General features: G+C 43.7%; 1 long non-coding RNA gene across 1 annotated transcript; it reads right to left on the bottom strand.

Annotated features, from left to right (window-relative positions):
* Positions 1-16011: 16011 nt before the first annotated feature.
* LOC133154291 (uncharacterized) lies at positions 16012-20656 on the bottom strand. Its single transcript, XR_009714452.1, has 2 exons — positions 20492-20656; positions 16012-16425 (listed from the first exon to the last, which is right to left on the bottom strand). It is a non-coding gene; the product is annotated as an uncharacterized LOC133154291 (long non-coding RNA).
* Positions 20657-21743: the final 1087 nt, after the last annotated feature.

The following is a 21743-nucleotide window of genomic DNA, read 5'->3' as shown; positions in this document are numbered from 1 at the left end:
CGCAAACCGGATATCATACGGAGGCCGCCATTACAGATGCGCAGAACGGATGCGCAAGACACGTCAGCTATATAAAGAGCGAGAGTTCAGTTCTCTACCTAAATGCGTATTACAGGTAATATTTTATTTCACAACACTTTGCCTTGTTCCTTTCTTCTCTGCTGTTCACTTCAAACACGCTCCATACGAACACAATGCTCTCGTATCAAACGCTTGCTCGATCACCTGCTCGTTTGCTGTCACAATGTACCCTACACAAATCCGAAACATTTCTTTGCTATCGAGTTTGCTAGCGCATGCGCAGTGATACTGACCGGCAGAATAACATCTGGTTGTTCCCAAAGATGATCTTTTTTCTGAAATAATTTTACGTTCACGGACTTAAGTAGGAGTCAAAATTTGGGTGCGTATTATACATGGGTACAGGCTTTTTCCAGCATCGACATGCCATTTTTAGGGTGCGTATTATACATGGGGGCGCATTATACATGGACAAAAACGGTACCTATTATATATTTTGAGAAATGGTATTTTTTGTATTACTACCCCAAGTTTCCATAAGTGGGTAAAAAATGACTCGCATGCATTTTCTATGGAATCCAATGGGAACCTTTGATCCTCATCAACTGTAGCTGTGGACCACACAATCTATATGAGAAGTGTCACTCCTCACAAAGATATTTTACATAGCAAGAGCTGATACATATAAGTATTATCTCATATAATATGTACAAGAGCGATGCAGAAAGTATTATCCATGCGTTCGTCACGTCGCGCCTGGACTACTGTAATGTACTATTATCGGGTCTTCCTAAGTCCCGCATCAAAAGTCTACAGTTAGTACAAAATGCTGCTGCAAGGCTGCTCTCTCGGCCAAGAAAATTTGATCACATTATCCCAATAATAGCCAACTTACATTGGCTCCCGGTCCATTTAAGATGTGATTTCAAGGTTCTTCTATTAACCTATAAATCACTGCATGGCTTAGCGCCTTCATATCTCGTCGACCTAGTTTTTCCTTATGTTCTGTCTCGTAACCTTCGTTCGCAAAACGCTACCCTTTTAGTGACACCGAGGGCCAAGAAAATGTCTGCAGGCTCTAGAGCATTTTCTATTCGGGCTCCAGAGCTTTGGAATGCCCTACCAATGGATATTAGAACTGCTACCTCAGTAGAAACATTTAAGACACGTTTAAAGACACATTTCTATGACATGGCCTTTAACTAACCTGTAGTTGCCGATTTGGCTGGAGTTTGTTTTCTCTCCCTCTCCACTCCCTCCCTCCCCGGCCGGGGAGGTGGTTAGGTGGCACCCATGCTGACAGTGGCTATCTGGATTCTCGTGGGCCAATTCAGGATGGGGGAACTGCAGCTCAACCTCCTCAAAGACACTGCCAGGACAATTGAGGGCTCCTTCGGCAGCCCTTCGCTCTGAAATGGACATCCACTTTTTATTTCATTGATTTTCATATTGTATCATTTGTGCCCTCTCTGCATCCATTTCAACCTGGTGATCCTGAAAGGGGGATCCTGCCATCTGTGGTCCCTTCTCAAGGTTTCTCATTTTCCCCCGGTAGTTTTTTTTTTTAGTTTTTCCTTGCCCTTTTGGGAGCTTAAGATCAAGGGATGCGTTGTGAATAATTGTCAATTTTTGTCTATGTGAAGCCCTTTGAGAATGCTTGTGATTTAGGGCTAAACAAATAAACTTGACTTGAGTGCGGCAAGAGCAGAAGAGAGCCGTGACACCTCGTGCGGGGCGTGTCAGCTAGCCAGCTTGCAAGAGCAGAGAGGAACCAGCCACGTTTACACTTCAAATAAGGTTAATAAAAATCTTGTGTAGATATTGTTACAATATACTATTTAATCTTAACTTCTTATTTTAACTTCCAGCTCTATACCTTCGGTAGAATCCTTGAGGGTGCATGGGTGTTAGCTCAACCAATCCGCATGTGTATTTTGGACTTGGAGAAGGTGTTCGGCCGTGTCCCACGGGAAGTTCTGCGGAGGGTGCTATGGGAGTACGGGTGCCGAGCCAACTGATAAGGGCGGAATTGTGAAAGATAGATTATAGAAAACTCTTTAATTTCCTCATCATAAAAATGCGTAAACTGAGTTTGCCCTTCCCTTTAATCAGAATTCCTTTTGATTGTTTATTTTTGTCATAATTTTTCAATGTTTGTTGTAATATTATTTCACAATCATTGATGCTGATCTGCTCCAAATGATGTAGGTGTTAAATTGGGGGCTGTTTTGCATTTTTGTACAATACTTAGATGTTTCAAAATTGAAAAATAATGATGCGACAGTGGTTGCATTGAGAAGTGGTGAGTCCTCATTGATAACCGAGGTACCAAATACCAAACACTAGCAACAATAAATAATTTAGGATTTCGAGTGTTACTGAAACACTTATGTTGACAATTTCCATTAGTTCCATTACAAGTTTAGCTATTTAACATATTGTTTGTAAGTATGACTTATGTTCTTGCCAAAAATAAAATGTATTTCAGTGTGTTATCTATGCCTTTAGGTCATTAATCTGTCACTGGACCAGCCTTCACTAAATAGCTTTCACAATGTATTGGAAATGGGAGGGAACCTGAACTACAAAATGATCACACTAGGCCACTATTTAATAATTAGACTGACTATAATGGCGGAACTGAGTGCAGTTTTGATGGTGTTTTATTCAAGAAATTTGATAGATCCATCCATTATGTATCACCAATAGATACAACTTAAGTGATGACTGTAATAAAGCTCAGCGATAACCCTCAAGTCCCTAGTCAGCACAAACGCTCTAAAGCAGAAGACAAAACAAAAATAACAAATCGGTACTTAGTGAATCAACGAATAGAGATAACAGAAAAAATAACGTTAAACAACAAAATTGTAGATGAAGAGATTTGCATAAAGGTGCAAATATATTTGTGTTAAAGTTTTTTTTAAAAAAATGAAGAAAATGGCAGGGTAATCCGGGCAAAATGTCACACACGACACAAGAAACAGTGGGGTAGTGATGTGACTTCCCATGCCCAGGTTACTTTAGATATATCAGTGCTATTCCATTTGTGTTTTATTTTGATAGGAGAAATGTCAGATGAGCCATAAGAACTTGGCTAAAACAACTTTTACACAGAGGAATTACGGAGCAGTGCAACAACAAAATAATGTCTACAGAAGTTAACTGTGGCTTAGTTTAGCACATTTTACATTGTTTTTTCAATGATCAAAGACTGATTGCACATGTTCCTTTTACTAGTAAAACAATGGAGATGGAGAAGGGCCCCAGTTAAAATGAAAGCCTTGCTACAAGGAGAAAAAGGCTGAAGTCAGCTTGCAGAACAATTCTGCATGGAGTCTGACTTGTTATCGTCCCATCATATTCATGTTTATTGCAATGTCACTTGCCATTTAGTCTTGCCTTGTGTTATGTGTCCCAATCTAGAGGAACTTTGGACACAACAGGGTGCTCCCCTGGTCTTTGCACCCCCAGAAGGGACCAGCAACACTGCTGACTTGGGTTCTCAATCCTTAGATGCATGAGTGACTGAACCCTACACTCTTCCATAAGTGGGTCAAAAACGACCCATATTAGAATGAATGCGTTTTATGCCATTTGTTTGCCATTTTGCTTAAAAATAATCATATATATAACATTTAGAATTATAATTTTCATTATTCACACAATAATTATTTAATGTTTGAAATATCTTTATTTCTCACTTTTTAACATTTTTGAAAAAGAAAAATTACATGGAACAACATTAGAACTGTGTGTGTTTTGCCTCATTTTCTCATCACCGCCTGCAGTTCAGGCAAATTACCATCTTCTGGCTGTGATCATTGCACACAGGTACACACCTATCGCTGACCTTGCGGTGTTTTCTGCTTGGGCAGATCTGACACCTCTTCTGTTAGGGTGGCGTTCACTCTAACTTATTTTGCAAGGACCACACTGGAGACAAGTTAGTCGTTTTAGACACCTGCAGGCGGAGAGTTCACTCGTCGCTGTGCTCTCAGCGATAGTCGAATGAAGTCTGACTCAGGCCTCGTCAGGCGCTTATTTATTGAGAGAAACAACGTGGGGTTGAAAGTGGGGGTTTGGGAATACACAGGTTGGGGTGAAGCAGCCGGTCCCTGCTGATCAAAGCATAGCAGGGGACCTTTTACGACGTTCTGTAAACAAAGCAACTTTGATTGCTTCCTCTGCAGCTAGTCAATAAGTTGAAATGATCTTAGCACTTTGGTAAACTAATTTTGTCTAGACAGGACAAACTAGTTAAATTATTACAGGTTATATTCCAACATAATCATACGATGAAGATATTCTGCAAACCCTAACATATCCCTCCTGTTTTATCATATGATTATGTCAACCTCGATCAATCAAACGCAAGTAAGAAAATACAATGAAAGCAATAACTTCCAGTGAAGGTGAGGTTTTCCCACAATACTCCAGTCCAAAGTATGTGCAACTCAAAAAACCTGCGGCCAGATTATGTGCAGGAAAAGAGTTACACGGTCCCTCTGCCTTAGGCGACCAGACTGTTATCAATCAAGATAAAAATTGCTCGTGATTGTTCAGCCGTTGGGGGCTTGGCACGCCCACTGGTGGAGGGTGAGCTCGATTCTCACCCCCTTTGCAGATCTGCTCCGTCCGGGGAGAACTCGGGAATGTCTGCTGCGTGGTCGTTGTCTTCAGTGGCTCAGGGTGGACTACCTGGCCACCAAGGGGGAAGAGGATTATTCTGCCTCCGTATGAACTGGGGCGGGGACTGTCGATGGCTGGTCTGGTTCCTTGCAGGAACCCCTCACTGGGGCGCACTGGGACAGACGATACCACGATCCTCCTTTGCCGGCCAGCCGGACGGCATGTGAGATGCGCTCCACCAATTTATAGGGTCCAGTCGACGCAGGCTCCGTCCCCCTCCTTCTTGGGAACGTTGGGGTGATCTGGACCTGGATCCGCCACCGAAAGGACAGCAGCACGTCCGGAAAACAGCAAAAAAACAGCACCTTTTCTGCAACCTTTGCATTAGTCATTTGAGATGTTCTGCTCCTCTCATCACTGTTTTGGTTGCCCTGGTTACAGAGGCGTTGCTACACCAAAGGGAGGGAAGATTGTGTCTGTAGCAACGTTGATTAGCTAAGGAATGTAGTGTGGTGTGAACTAGTACTTCATTGTCGGCCCGTGACCCCCGCAGAGTTTGTCCATCTGTTCTTCTCCAGTTGTTGGCCGCGAATGAGATCAGATACTTCTGTCACATCATCGATATCATCAACATGTTGCTGTTCAGATATTAGGCATCCCCGGGCCATCTCGTCGTCCATGGGCGAGATTGCTGTAGTGATAAGACGATTAAACAGAGCACGGAGACATGGAATACAACAACATCCACACAAGGTGAGTATAGCAGTAATTGAGGACACAAGGGCTTTATACTTCCCAAAAGCAGTCATCCACTTGTTGTGCTCTTTCATCCTCGTGTTGAGGGCTTGCAAGTTTGCAATCATCTTCGTCAGGCTCCCATCAGGGGCGGTGTCATTCTGGATGAAGGTGCAGCATTGTTCCCTGAACATTGCGCAGACCCTTCCTTTCCCAGACAACAACATAACAAGAGCATTGCGGTTCTGGATTGACATTAGGGAAGGCGTGGCTAGCTGTTCGTGCACTGTCTCAAGTCCCGCTTGTGTCCGTTTGCCCAATTTCTGCATGTTGCAATGGATGTAATTTATCCTGTCAACGTTCTTGTTCATCGTCCACCAGCAGCAAATGGAGGACTCCCATCCCGCTTCAATTTGGTCAATTAATTCTTATTAATCAGGAACTCCTCTGGGGACTTTAATTGCATCAATTTTAGTCAGATCATCGTCGCCTCTCAAATTTAAAGACATTATATTTTTGTTTTTTCCAGCTTTTTCCCAGATCTTGGCATGTCGATACATATACAATTTTGGTTGACTACTTTCTCTAAAAGCAATGGTTTCTTTTCTTTTTCTTCCATTCAACGGATATTATATAGAACACTCTGTCACACATTTCACAATCAATAAACAAACTATCCACATTCATTTTCGAGATATTGATTCCATTCTTTAACATCTACAGCAGTTGTTGACAAACTATTATTTCTTTACATAACGTTTTTGCCACTGTTAAGGCATTCAGTGTTTATTTTGAAGCCAATTCAATCCATTTTTAGAATGCATCTATTATGACCAGGCATTATAACCCTGTGGATCGTGTTAAGCACATGTTAAACAAGCTCTACAAAAAAAATTATAAACGTTTTGAATATGAATCAAATTCATATGTTGTATAAAGCTGACTGAACTGCCCTTCCATCCCCCCTGTTGAGCCAGGTGTCAACGGCACGTGACAACACCATGGCTCAATACAGCTGCCCATTTGTATCGTTTCCTTTCCTTTCTCAACGTGACACCCAATCCACCAATCGAATAACAAAAAAATAAAAAAAATAAAAAAAATAACTGCTGATAAAATAATATAATAGTTAACTGTTGTAGTTCCATAACTTTAACAAACTCAATCGCTCTCTTATTCTGAAATTTTAAATTTAGCTTTGAAATGTCGGTATTTCATAATTGTACATCATCTAATTCCAGAAAGCAAGTTCTTTCCATCTCTCAAATTTTGTCTAACCAAGGCTAGGCACTAAAGGAGCGTGGACCAGTTACTGCCCATAAACAAATTGCTCGCTTTTTATTTTTTATTTTTTTATTTTTCCTTCCTATCTTAACAAAATCGGTTTTGTTTTGCGGTGCAAATCAGATAGACTACAGATAAATAAATTCTTTAGTGCACCTATATTAGCGAAACACATAACACAACACACAGACAACACAAAAACAGCAGAGACAGAGCTCACAAACAACACCAACAAACAACGCTGCGCAGACGTCATCCTCTATTTTGACGTGTTGGTTATACTTTTTCTTTTTCTTTTTTCTTTCCTCAGTGCCTTTTAGTCTTCGTGCAACTATTGTCACACCTTCCCTAGGCATCACCCTGCTTCAACATCACTTGCCACCACGCACTCAGCACATCCCTGGAGTGGGTACGACCCACTCCGCGCGCAGCCACAGCAAGGGAAGCAAGAGGGGGGGGCCCGGCATTTTCATACTGATTTATCCCAGCCTGGCCAGTACTGGGACAATCAATGCCGCTGACCCCCACTCGCGCCAACCCAGCAAACAGCTACCCGCAGAGTCCAGAGCCCCACACCTACATCAGTCTCCCCCACAATCAAATTACAATATCAATCACCACAGGAGCCGGCTCCTACACCCTTTTCACACCACAATACCACACTCCCCCCTCCACAGTCCAGTCTAAGTGGAGACAATGGAAGGCAGGAAGGCACAGGTGAGACACCGAAGGAGCAAGCTCCAGCAGTCCTCCCACTAACCAATTACAACATACAACAAAAGCACAAATCACTTATGTCAGTTTGGGAGGATCACAACAGCCAAACGTTACAAATGACAAACCACAAGACACAGGTCTGGGAACCACATCAACGACCGCCAAACGCAAATGCCGGGTCAAGGACTGTTCTTCGTCTGTTCTTTGCAACTCCTGTCAAAAGCAACCTTTATTTTTCTTTCGTTTGTATTTGCTCGGGTTTTTTATTTCCCTTCCTAGCATCTAACTTACTCAAAATAGTTCTCCCTTCAAAGTCGCTCAACTACTTGCCCATAGCAGTCTCCAACAACTTCAACCATTCAACCTGTATTTTCCCTTCAGTCGGGCATTCAGTCATCAATGCTCATTTGCATCTCTCACACAGTCTCCAAAAAGGAGTCTTTCCATCACATTGGTCCCAATTCATCCAAGCACTCCACACAACATTCACATACCATTTTCAATTCAAGGTTCCTGATAGAACAATCCACTAATCCCAAAAAAAACTCAATACAATAAAAACGGCTGGCAAATTAATTAAATTAAGCTTTTTCTTTGTTTTCAAATTTAAAGAACTCAGTCTCTCAGATTCAGCTTGCATATAGAAGATCGTATAATCTTACAACACAACCAATCAATAATTTCTATTAAATGTAGCATACAATGTCTCTGTATTAGCATGAGCGGTCAAAAAAGGGGGGGGGGAGCTTGACATGTTGAAAATTTGGCTTTTCCTCTGCCTCTTCCTCCACCCTTTGATTGGTATTGTTTTGCACGACGACACGCTCTCGCCAAGTGGCCCCGTTTCCCACAGTTCCAACAGTCCAAATTTGAGCTGGAGTTTGAATTGAATGGCGGCCTGCCGCCTTGTTGGTCTCTAATGCAGGTTTAAATTGACCTTCCACCAAATTCTCTCTGCAGTCAATTTATCCTACCAGTCGCACACTCTCAACCACACAACATTCATGCAAACAGCTTGGAACAACGGACAAAAAAAAGAATCCACGCCCTTCTTCACTTAAGAAAAAGAAGCTCTGTTCTTTTTCTTAGCCCGTTCCTTCCACTGGGACTTGAAACCCCAGCTGTTTCATAGCTTGGAAACACCAAAGCCGTATCTCATAGCTTGGAAACACCAAAGCCGTATCTCATAGCTTGGAAACACCAAAGCCGTATCTCATAGCTTGGAAACACCAAAGCCGTATCTCATAGCTCGGACAAACCAAAGCCGTATCTGCGCTTTTTTCTATGACTTACTTGTCTCCCTTGGTCCGCTGTAATGTGGGACCCCGTCAAACCACCTCTGACAGACGAAGGCAGACCTAAGATGCTGGCCCAGCGAAGAAATTCTCTTCCCAGGACTTTCTTCTCCAGGTCCCCATAAAGGACGCTGGCTTGTCGACAATGCAGCACGTCCTCCTCCGTCAGCCAGATGGCGGGTATGAGGGTCCCGGGTTTCGGCACCAAAAATGTTAGGGTGGCGTTCACTCTAACTTATTTTGCAAGGACCACACTGGAGACAAGTTAGTCGTTTTAGACACCTGCAGGCGGAGAGTTCACTCGTCGCTGTGCTCTCAGCGATAGTCGAATGAAGTCTGACTCAGGCCTCGTCAGGCGCTTATTTATTGAGAGAAACAACGTGGGGTTGAAAGTGGGGGTTTGGGAATACACAGGTTGGGGTGAAGCAGCCGGTCCCTGCTGATCAAAGCATAGCAGGGGACCTTTTACGACGTTCTGTAAACAAAGCAACTTTGATTGCTTCCTCTGCAGCTAGTCAATAAGTTGAAATGATCTTAGCACTTTGGTAAACTAATTTTGTCTAGACAGGACAAACTAGTTAAATTATTACAGGTTATATTCCAACATAATCATACGATGAAGATATTCTGCAAACCCTAACATATTCCTCTTTGGTTGCTACTTTCCTGTGGCTGGGTTGTGGGTTTTGTCATCCCACACCGTTCCATTGTTTCAATAATTGGGGTTTGTAGCTGGGGGCAGGGTTCCAGCCGACTCCTCGTGTGTTGTGACAAGCTCCTTTGACAGCTCTTTGAGGAAGAGCCGTCGTGCATTGGTGATGCCACTCTTGAAATCTGAGTGTTGAGATGTGAAAAATGTGTAGGCATTCAGGTGGCCACCTCTGTGTTTGGCACTTACAGGTGTCTGTGCCAACCATCTGGTTAGTGGTTCCAACACCTCCTTTCATCTTATTGTACAATGTGGTCACTTCTGTTTTTTTCTTCGCGCTAGTTTCATCCACTACTTTGTCGTGGTACATTGTGCTCAGGAGCACAACAGCTTTTCCTTTCTTCCATGGTAGGGTTGCCATTGAATCCAAACTCTGTGCTGTGAACCTCCCTGGACTTGAAAGGCTTCATCAGAGGAGGGATATCTGGCTTGTTCTGGCGTAGAGTACCCACAATGCTGAGATCCTTATCCAAGAGATGCTGCGCAACAGGCACACTGGTGAAGAAGTTGTCCATTATTTTGTTTCGACCTGAGTGTCTAAATTGACTACACAACTGCTGGACAATGGTTTCACCCAGATTCTTCTGAACATCTTCTCCTGGTTGTCTCCCCGTGTAAACTATGCCATCTATTGCATAGGGCAGGCATGTCAAACATACGGCCGTTGGATGATTTAATCCGGCCCGTCATACATTTCTGAGTACTATGTCAAAAAAAGAAGCGAGTCACTAGCTCATTTCTATCAAAAGTTATGATTCTTTAAAATAAATACAACTCAAATGCTCCATCCGGCCGCTAGAGGGCAGTAAATGTGTAAAAGAGCTCACATCCAGCATGCGGCACTGACACGAGTTAGTACCAGGAAATAAACATTCGCAACGTGATGTGTCCAACTAGAAATAAACCGGCAAGCTTGCTTCACCATTCACCACTACTACTAAACAAGTTATCGGTCAACACACCCTTCCCAAAATGGCACTGTCAAAAAAAAGAAAAGTGGACATGGAGTGCAGGGTTTTCCAGGAAAAATGGACTGAGAATTATTCACAGAAGTGAGTGCAAAACCAGTGTGCTTGGTTTGTAATCAGCAAGTTGCAGTGTTCAAAGAGTTTAATATTCGTTTGAAAATGAGAATAGTCGCTAGTTTCAATCCCTGCTTTGTGTACAAATCATATTCAAAATGCATTTTTTTTTACAACAAACTTGAGAGCCTCTCCTTCATTTTCAGTGGGCACAGTGTTGTTGGTCTCCCTTTTTGCTAGTGCGTCATAGTCTGGAGTAAAATTTGTTGTGGCAATTCTTAGGAGAGATCCGAGGTGTTGGTCCGTTTACCTCGATCTGTGACGGGTTGATGTTGACGCTCATGTGGCTGAACGTCACCTCGCGTACGTCGAGCCAAATTGGCCACTCTTTTTTTAAACACTCGGCACTGTGTCCACCTTGCTTTTCCTTGGGCAACTCATTTTAATAGAAGGATTCCAGGGGAAGGTTTGTGGGTGGCTTTAGCGTAAAACTGTATCAGAAAGCTCAGCGCGCGAATTACAAGAATGATGTAGTCACAGCCCACGCTCTAAATTCGGGACTGATACAGTGCGCAATGTCCGTACGTACACACACTTGTGAGTGTGCACCAAGCTTTCTGACACGGCTTCCGGTAGTAAATGCGCAGGCGTGCGCTTCCCCATCTACTGGGGAAACGCAGTCATTGCAGGCAAAATGACCAAAAAAAAAAACGTTTACCGTATTTTTTCATGTATAATGCGCAAAATTTAGCTAATTTATTGTCCTAAAATCTGGGGTGCACATTATACATTTGTACAAAAAAGAAAAAAAAAAAAAAATATCTTTTTTTATTTTTTTTTATTTTAAATCCGGATATCATACGGAGGCCGCCATTACAGATGTGCTTTCTTCTCTGCTGTTCACTTCAAACACACTCCATAGGAACACAATGCTCTCGTATCAGACGCTTGCTAGATCACCTGCTCGTTTGCTGTCACAATGTACCCTACACAAATCCGAAACATTTCTTTGCTATTGAGTATGCTAGCGCATGCGCAGTGATACTGACCGGCAGAACATCCGGTTGTTCCCAAAGATGATCTTTTTTCTGAAATAATTTTACGTTCACGGACTTAAGTAGGAGTCAAAATCTGGGTGCGTATTATACATGGGTACAGGCTTTTTTCCAGCATCAACATGCCATTTTTAGGGTGCGTATTATACATGGGGGCTCATTATACACGGAAAAAAACGGTAATACAATTTATTCGGGGTTGGCGGGCCGGATTAAACGGTCCCGCGGGCCGGATGTGGCCCGCAGGCCGGATGTGGCCCGCGGGCCGGATGTGGCTCGCGGGCCGGATGTGGCTCGCGGGCCGTAGTTTGCCCACCCCTCTAGAGTCTAGAGCCTGCAGACATTTTCTTGGCCCTCGGTGTCGCTAAAAGGGTAGCGTTTTGCGAACAAAGGTTACGAGACGGAACATAAGGAACAACTAGGTCGACGAGATATGAAGGCGCTAAGCCATGCAGTGATTTATAGGTTAATAGAAGAACCTTGAAGTCACATCTTAAATGGACCGGGAGCCAATGTAAGTTGGCTAGTATTGGGGTAATGTGATCAAATTTTCTTGCCGAGAGAGCAGCCTTGCAGCAGCATTTTGTACCAACTGTAGACTTTTGATGCGGGACTTAGGAAGACCCGAAAATAGTACATTACGGGAGTCCAGGCGCGACGTGACGAACGCATGTATAATAGTTTCCGCATCACTGGTCGAGAGGATCGGACGAATCTTTGCAATATTACGAAGGTGAAAAAACGCATTTCTGGTTATATTCTTAATGTGCTTTTGAAAGGAGAGAGTTTGGTCAAATATTACCCCGAGATTAGTTACAGTATCGCTTTGAGTGATAGTACGGTTATCTATAGTTATAGCGGTTTCCTTGAATAAGTGTTGATAACGAGTTGGACCAATTATCAACATCTCAGTTTTATCTGGGTTAAGACGAAGGAAGTTGAGAGACACTCATTGCTTGTTCTCCGCAAGGCACGCCTCAAGATTACAACAATCCCGCAGATCTGTCATCGATAACGGCATATATAATTGGGTGTCATCCGAATAGCATTGAAAACTAATATATTTACGTATTATGTCCCCAAGCGGAATCATATAAATATTAAAAAGAATTGGTCCGAGATCTGATCCGTGTGGGACACCACACGTAACATTATAGAGCTCCAAGGACGCATCGCATCGGTGCGTCCTGTTCGATAGATAGGAATGGAACCAGCCTAGTGCTGACCCTGAAATACCAACACAACTTTTAAGACGCCCTAATAAAATATCGAAGCCTACAGTGTCGAAGGCAGCACTAAGACCGAGTAGCAACAGTACAGACGAAGTGTTTGAATCCATAGCTATGAGGAGATCGTGAGTCACTTTAGCAAGTGCTGTCTCAGTGGAATGATTAGCTCTAAAACCAGACTGAAAAGTGTCATATCGATTATTGGCGACCATGTAATCAATAAGCTGCTGCGCTACTACTTTTTCAAGAAGTTTTGCTATGAATGGGAGGTTTGAAACTGGCCTGTAATTACTGAGACAGTCCGGGTCAAGATTTGGTCGCTTAAGTAACGGTTTAATGATAGCGGTTTTAAAGGCTGTTGGCACTATCCCAGAGGAGACAGACAGATTGATTATATTTAAGACGGACGGTCCTAAAATTCCTAACGCACTAACCAATTGTGTAAGCCTTTCAAGAGACACGCTTTTAAAAGTTGAGGGTTGTTGCATGATTATCAGCGTTGGTAAACGGCGGGCTCGACCGAGCGATTGGAATGGTATTCTTGATCTCGTCCCTAATGGATTCAATCTTTTGAGCAGAAAATTTCATGAACTCGTCAGCTGAGTGGAAGGAACTATCGGGGGTCGGCTGGCGCAGAGTCAGCTTTGCCACTGTATCAAATAGGTGTTTCGGATTGTTTTCATTGAGATTTTATTAAATTTTGCTAAGATAAGCGCATCTTTATATTTCAGGAGGCTATCCTGCCATGCCTGAAGGAAAAGTTTGGTTAGACGCCATCTGCGCTCATGCTTTCTACATAACTGCTTAAGCGTACACGTTTCATCTGTGAACCACAGAGTAGGCACTCTCAACAAGTTTTCAGACGTAACGCCGCCACAGAGTCAATGGCATTTAACAATGTCGCATTGAATTCATTTGTAAGATTATCAATAGATAATCCCGGTGTATGCGGGAAGTATAGCGGTTGCCGGCGACAGTATCTCAGATAGCGCAGTTGCAGTCATGGAGTTAAAATGACAGCTCCTATAATGCTGATTGCTCTCTTGTCTTTGACAAGGAACTAGAATTTCAAACTTTATTAAGTAATGATCAGACAGAACAGTAGTGTATGGCAGTACTGCTATATTTGAGGTTGCAAGTCCTCGGGATAATACCAGATCTATGGTATTTCCATTCTTATGCGTTGCTGCCTGTATGGCTTGCGTAAAACCAAACGTATCAGTTAAAGTCTGAAACGCCGAAGTAAGTGGCTCTGACGATAAATTCATGTGGATGTTGAAATCGCCCATTATCCGCATTGGTTACTAGATCAGCCACGAATTCTGAAAATGCATCCAGGAAGCCAGAGTAAGCCCCGGGTGGACAGTAAATAACAGCAAGATAAAATGACGGTAAAGCGGTGGATCGGACAGTGAGAACCTCAAATGTTCCATACGTTGATCGAACGAGGCCTAAATCTAAGCTCGGAATTCGAGATGAGGGCGACACCCCCACCCTTTTTGCAAGGACGCGCCACATGAGAGCTCACAAAATTTGGAGGAGAGGCCTCATTAAACGGCAGCAGTTCATTAGATTTTAATGTTTAGATTATGTTCTGTGATGAGATCATTAATGAGAACTGCTTTCGTATGAAACGATCTAATATTCATAAAACCAAGTTTAAGTGTAATTGGTCGATCCGGGTGCGTATCTATCGAAGGATATTTATACGAGATGCGAGTAAGATTGTGTTCTCTAGGCCTGACATCACCTCTCGAATGTTTGTTAGCGCGGTGGGACGATACGACCGTGGGAATCTGATAGTAAATATTTGTTACACGTGTAGAATTATCTGAAACAGGCACCGTTTCATCAGCAAAACCGGTCGGGGTGGAGTGATTGGATTTGTCTACTACTCCAGTAGAAAGTGTGTTTATGTGTACTGTAGTACTATTCAAACTATCACGCTCTAGTCTACACAAGGAGCTATGTGCATGCTGGGAGTCTAGCCTAGCGCTAGTTAACTTTATCTTAACAGACTCCAAACCCATCCTGACAGGTGGTCTAATCACCTGTGACCCGGCCTGCTCTAAAGTGACCTGTCATGTGTGGCTCAAACAGTAATCTATAGGGGTGTAACGATACATCGATTAATCGATATAATGCTCTACGATTTATTGGCATCGATGCTAAAGGTAAACATTAGACGCGACTTTATTTTGAAATCCAGTTCATTGTTGCTTGCTTCCTCTTCCGGGAGCAGGGAGCAGTGCGCGGCGTTGTTGTGTTGTGAGCAGAGCAGGCACGTGAAAGGGGAGTCGACAACTAGTACGCGGCTCCTGGGCTGGTGCTATGGCTAGTGTCCAAAAAGACGAGGAAATTTGCTCCCCTTTAGGCTTCAAGTCATTCGTTTGGAAGCACTTTGGATTCCAAAGAAAAGATGGCTCAACGGACAAGACACGTGCAGTTTGTAAATCCTGCCATGCGGTGATCAAATATTCAGGGAGCACAAATCTCGCCGCACATTTAAAGAAAAAATACGACATCAAAGTTCAGTGTTAAAGTAAGCGATTTGTATACTACAATACTCTTGTCATTTCCTAAATAAAGAGTTTGCAGTACCTTGTTGATTTTGCGTATGAATTGTTATAAATCAGGATATTGTTCTATATTTTTTATTAAAAATTGTAGTTCTTTATATCGATATTATATCGTATCGTGACAAAACCCGCGATTTACACCCCTAGTAATCTATATTCCTAGAAAGAGTGAAGGCGCCTGCACGGTTAGGGTGAAGGCCGTCCTTCCTCAGCAGGTCGGGGCGGCCCCAGAAGGAAGGCCAGTTATCTATAAAATACAGTCCCTGCTTCTTACAGAACCCAGCCATCCATCGATTAAGGGAGACTAATCTACTAAACCTCTCAGTGCTTCTCCCAGGCAGGGGGCCAGAGACAAATACTCGATGCTGACTCATCTTTCTGGCGAGATCACAAGTCCTCGCTATGTTTCTCTTTGTGATCTTCGATTGCCTCATCCTAACATCATTGGAGCCGACGTGTATCACTATGTCCGAGTAGCTAGTGTTGTTGGAACTACGCTGTTGACTAGACCTATTGCGAGTCAGCTCCCTAAGATTAGCTTCTATGTCGGGTGCTCTGCCCCCAGGAATATACATTACCGTGCCTGGATTTTTAAGCGTAATATTTCGGGTAATGGAGTCACCTATGACCAAAGTGCGAGGGCCAGTAGACCGAGATGACTTTGGATGGCTATGCGTCTTACCTGGCTCATCGCGATTAGCAAGCCCCTTGGGGCTAATGCTAACTGGGCTAGTCAAGTCAAGTCAAGTTTATTTGTATAGCCCTAAATCACAAGCAGTCTCAAAGGGCTTCACATAGACAGAAATTGACAATTATTCTCAAAGCATCCCCTGATCTTAAGCTCCCAAAAGGGCAAGGAAAAACTTAAAAACCCCTAGCAGGGGGAAAATGAGAAACCTTGAGAAGGGACCACAGATGGAAGGATCCCCCTTTCAGGATCACCAGGTTGAAATGGATGCAGAGAGGGCACAAATGATACAACATGAAAATCAATTAAATAAAAAGTGGATGTCCATGTCACAGCAGAGGGCTGCCGAAAGGAGCCCTCAATTGTCCTGGCAGTGCTCTTCGAGGAGGTTGAGCTGCAGTTCCCCTATCCTGAATTGGCCACGAGAATCCAGATAGCCGCTGTCAGCATGGGTACCACCTAACCACCTCCCCGGCCGGGGAGGGGGGAGGGAGGGGGTGGAGAGGGAGAGAAAACAAACTCCAGCCGAATCGGCCACTACAGGTTAGTTAAAGGCCATGTCATAGAAATGTGTCTTTAAACGTGTCTTAAATGTTTCTACTGAGGTAGCAGTCCTAATATCCATTGGTAGGGCATTCCAAAGCTCTGGAGCCCGAATAGAAAATGCTCTAGAGCCTGCAGACATTTTCTTAGCCCTCGGTGTCGCTAAAAGGGTAGCGTTTTGCGAACGAAGGTTACGAGACGGAACATAAGGAACAACTAGGTCGACGAGATATGAAGGCGCTAAGCCATGCAGCGATTTATAGGTTAATAGAAGAACCTTGAAGTCACATCTTAAATGGACCGGAAGCCAATGTAAGTTGGCTAGTATTGGGGTAATGTGATCAAATTTTCTTGTCCGAGAGAGCAGCCTTGCAGCGGCATTTTGTACTAACTGTAGACTTTTGATGCGGGACTTAGGAAGACCCGAAAATAGTACATTACAGTAGTCCAGGCGCGACGTGACGAACGCATGTATAATAGTTTCCGCATCACCGGTCGAAAGGATCGGACGAATCTTTGCAATATTACGAAGGTGAAAAAACGCAATTCTGGTTATATTCTTAATGTGCTTTTGAAAGGAGAGAGTTTGGTCAAATATTACCCCGAGATTAGTTACAGTATCGCTTTGAGTGATAGTACGGTTATCTATAGTTATAGCGGTTTCCTTGAATAAGTGTTGATAACGAGCTGGACCAATTATCAACATCTCAGTTTTATCTGGGTTAAGACGAAGGAAGTTGAGAGACATCCATTGCTTGATCTCCGCAAGGCACTTCTCAAGATTACAACAATCCCGCGGATCTGTCATCGATAACGGCATATATAATTGGGTGTCATCCGCATAGCATTGAAAACTAATATTATATTTACGTATTATGTCCCCAAGCGGAATCATATAAATATTAAAAAGAATTGGTCCGAGAACCGATCCCTGTGGGACACCACATGTAACATTATAGAGCTCCGAGGACGCATTGCCATGGACCACTCGGTGCGTCCTGTTTGATAGATAGGAATGGAACCAGCCTAGTGCTGACCCTGAAATACCAACACAACTTTTAAGACGCCCTAATAAAATATCGAAGTCTACAGTGTCGAAGGCAGCACTAAGATCGAGTAGTAACAGTACAGACGAAATGTTTGAATCCATAGCTACGAGGAGATCATTAGTCACTTTCGCAAGTGCTGTCTCAGTGGAATGATTAGCTCTAAAACCAGACTGAAAAGTGTCGTATCGATTATTGGCGACCATGTAATCAATAAGCTGCTGCGCTACTACTTTTTCAAGAAGTTTTGCTATGAATGGGAGGTTTGAAACTGGCCTATAATTACTGAGACAGTCCGGGTCAAGATTTGGTCGCTTAAGTAACGGTTTAATGATAGCGGTTTTAAAGGCTGTTGGCACTATCCCAGAGGAGACAGACAGATTGATTATATTTAAGACGGACGGTCCTAAAATTTGAAATAATTCTTTAAGTAGTTTGGCTGGAAGAGGGTCGAGTAAACATGTTGTTTGTTTAGCCGCACTAACAATTTGTGTAAGCCTTTCAAGAGACACGCTTTTAAAAGTTGAGAGGGTTGTTGCATGATCATCAGCGTTGGTAAACGGCGTGCTCGACCGAGCGATTGGAATGCTATTCTTGATCTCATCCCTAATGGATTCAATCTTTTGAGCAAAAAATTTCATGAACTCGTCAGCTGAGTGGAAGGAACTATCGGAGGTCGGCTGGCGCAGAGTCAGCTTTGCCACTGTATCAAATAGGTGTTTCGGATTGTTTTTATTGAGATTAATAACTTGCGAAAAATATCGAGTTTTTGCTAAGATAAGCGCATCTTTATATTTCAGGAGGCTATCCTGCCATGCCTGATGGAAAACCTCAAGTTTGGTTAGACGCCATCTGCGCTCATGCTTTCTACATAATTGCTTAAGCGTACGCGTTTCATCTGTGAACCATGGAGTAGGCACTCTACGGCGAGTTTTCAGACGTAACGGCGCCACAGAGTCAATGGCATTTAACAATGTCGCATTGAATTCATTCGTAAGATTATCAATAGAGTCGGCGTATGTGAGAAAATTAGTGGTTGCCGGCGACAGTATTTCAGATAGCGCAGTTGCAGTCATAGAGTTGAAATGACGGCTCCTATAATGCTGATTGCTCTCTTGTCTTTGACAAGGAACTATAATTTCAAACTTTATTAAGTAATGATCAGACAAAACAGTAGTGTATGGCAGTACTGCTATATTTGAGGTTGCAAGTCCTCGGGATAATACCAGATCTATGGTATTTCCATTCTTATGCGTTGCTGCCTGTACAGCTTGCGTAAAACCAAAGGTATCAGTTAAAGTCTGAAACGCCGAAGTAAGTGGCTCTGACGGTAAATTCATGTGGATGTTGAAATCGCCCATGATAATTATATTATCCGCATTGGTTACGAGATCAGCCACAAATTCTGAAAATTCATCCAGGAAGCCAGAGTAAGCCCCGGGTGGACGGTAAATAACAACAAGATAAAATGACGGTAAAGCGGTGGATCGGACAATGAGAACCTCAAATGTTTTAAATACGTTGATCGAACGAGGCCTAAAACTAAGCTCGGAATTCGAGATGAGGGCGACACCCCCACCCTTTTTTCGAGGACGCGCCACATGCGAGCTCACAAAATTTGGAGGCGAGGCCTCATTAAGCGGCATCAGTTCATTAGGTTTTAACCAGGTCTCGCAGAGACCAAAAGCGTTTAGATTATGTTCTGTGATGAGATCATTAACGAGAATGGCTTTCGTATGAAGCGATCTAATATTCATAAAACCAAGTTTAAGTGTAATTGGTCGATCCGGGTGCGTATTTATCGAAGGATATTTATACGAAATGCGAGTAAGATTGTGTTCTCTAAGCCTGACATCACCTCTCAAATGTTTGTTAGCGCGGTGGGCTGATACGACCGTGGGAATCTGATAGTAAATATTTGTTACACGTGTAGAATTATCTGAAACCGGCACCGTTTCCTCAGCAAAACCGGTCGGGGTGGAGTGATTGGATTTGTCTACTACCCCAGTAGAAAGTGCGTTTATGTGTACTGTCGCACTATTCAAACTATCACGCTCTAGTCTACACAAGGAGCTATGTGCATGCTGGGAGTCTAGCCTAGCGCTAGTTAACTTTATCTTAACAGACTCCAAACCCATCCTGACAGGTGGTCTAATCACCTGTGACCCGGCCTGCTCTAAAGTGACCTGTCATGTGTGGCTCAAACAGTAATCTATATTCCTAGAAAGAGTGAAGGCGCCTTCACGGTTAGGGTGAAGGCCGTCCTTCCTCAGCAGGTCGGGGCGGCCCCAGAAGGAAGGCCAGTTATCTATGAAATACAGTCCCTGCTTCTTACAGAACCCAGCCATCCATCGATTAAGGGAGACTAATCTACTAAGCCTCTCATCAGTGCCTCTCCCAGGCAGGGGGCCAGAGACAAATACTCGATGCCGACTCATCTTTCTAGCGAGATCACAAGTCCTCGCTATGTTTCTCTTTGTGATCTCCGACTGCCTCATCCTAACATCATTGGAGCCGACGTGTATCACTATGTCCGAGTAGCTAGTGTTGATGGAACTACGCTGTTGACTAGACCTATTGCGAGTCAGCTCCCTAAGATTAGCTTCTATGTCGGGTGCTCTGCCCCCAGGAATACACATTACCGTGGCTGGATTTGTAAGCGTAATATTTCGGGTAATGGAGTCACCTATGACCAAAGTGCGAGGGCCAGTAGACCGAGATGACTTTGGACGGCTATGCGTCTTACCTGGCTCATCGCGATTAGCAAGCCGCTTGGGGCTAATGCTAACTGGGCTAGCAGGCTGACTACAGCCCGCGTCTGTATCCGCCACATCTACAGTTATCGCGCAATTCTGCTCTAACTGGCGGACACGTCCCTCTAGCAGGGACAACCTCTCTAAGAGAAGGGTGCAGTTGGTGCACGAAGCCACACAAACCTCTCGATCCGCAGCCATACTTTGTGTCCGATGATCGACGGCAGACAAACGGCCACGAAGCCTCCGCTCTCCCAGGCACTCCAACTGTGAAAAAAAAGATCGACAGTGTAATAAAAGATTCAAACTTACTTTAGAGTCAGGGAGATGAGTTCCACGCTGGAGAAAACAAATGCAGCTTGAACCAGGGTTTATTGAAGGGAAAAGGAGTTGGAAGGGAGATAGGTGGAGAACCAACGACACAGACGGGATAGAGACTCACGGCCAGCAAACAGACAGACAGACCGACCGACCGCCGAAGGTCCACTTGGACAGGGATAAAAATCTGACCGTGAGCCTCCAGACAAGACCGGGGGTGGGGGGTTGTAGTAGATGACAGGAACACTGGGCGTGGACAGGAACAGAACACAACAGTAGACACTGACAAGGAGAAACAGACGGACAGGGCTTAAATACACAAGGTAACAAGAGGAAGCAGGTGACAGACATTACGGTAACGAAAGGGGTGTGGCTGAGGGAAGTTGCAGGCCGAGCGTGCTCTGGCATGGTCGTGACAGACGCGCCAGAGCAGACCAGCGCGAGGGCATCCCCACATTGCTCCCCACCGAGCCATAGACGACTATTAGACCTCTCGTCTGTGTGTAAACCTAATTTTGGTTTCTTTGTGTGTCATGACATATGAAGGGATTGACAATAAAGCTGACTTTGACTTGACTTTGACTTGTATTAGGTCTATGAGATAACGTAATATAGACGACAAAAGTAAATCCATCAAATATGATCATATTGAAAATTTAAACTTTCAACCAGCTGCACTTTCCAAAATTTGAGTGGACCTGTGTGCGCAGGAAGCTTAATTCGGTCCGATCTCGCAACCGCAGCGCGCCGGACGCATTACTGTAACAGGGCCTGTCAGGGTTTTCCAAACTATCTTGATCTATGATTATGTTGGAATGTATGTAACCGGTAATAAATAACTTAGGTAGATTAGTTTTATGCTTACGTTGGTATGTAACCGGTAATAAACCACCTAGCTCTGTCCCATCCTAAACAATGTCGTAAAACATCCCCTGCTCTGTTTATCAAGAGGTCAAGAGCTTTAACTTGTTTATTCAGTCTACTGTCACCCCCACCCTTTTCCTCTTAATAAAGATGCTCTTGTGGGAAGGGAGAGTCAGACTTCATTCGACCATCGCTGTAAGCACAGCGACGAGTGAACTCTCCGCCTGCAGGTGTCTAAAACGACTAACTTGTC

The sequence above is a fragment of the Syngnathus typhle genome, linkage group LG1 (genome assembly GCF_033458585.1).
Source record: "Syngnathus typhle isolate RoL2023-S1 ecotype Sweden linkage group LG1, RoL_Styp_1.0, whole genome shotgun sequence".
In the NCBI taxonomy this organism is placed as follows: Eukaryota; Metazoa; Chordata; class Actinopteri; order Syngnathiformes; family Syngnathidae; genus Syngnathus; species Syngnathus typhle.
Note: the sequence above shows the minus strand (reverse complement) of the source record. Positions and strands in the feature narration are given on the sequence as shown.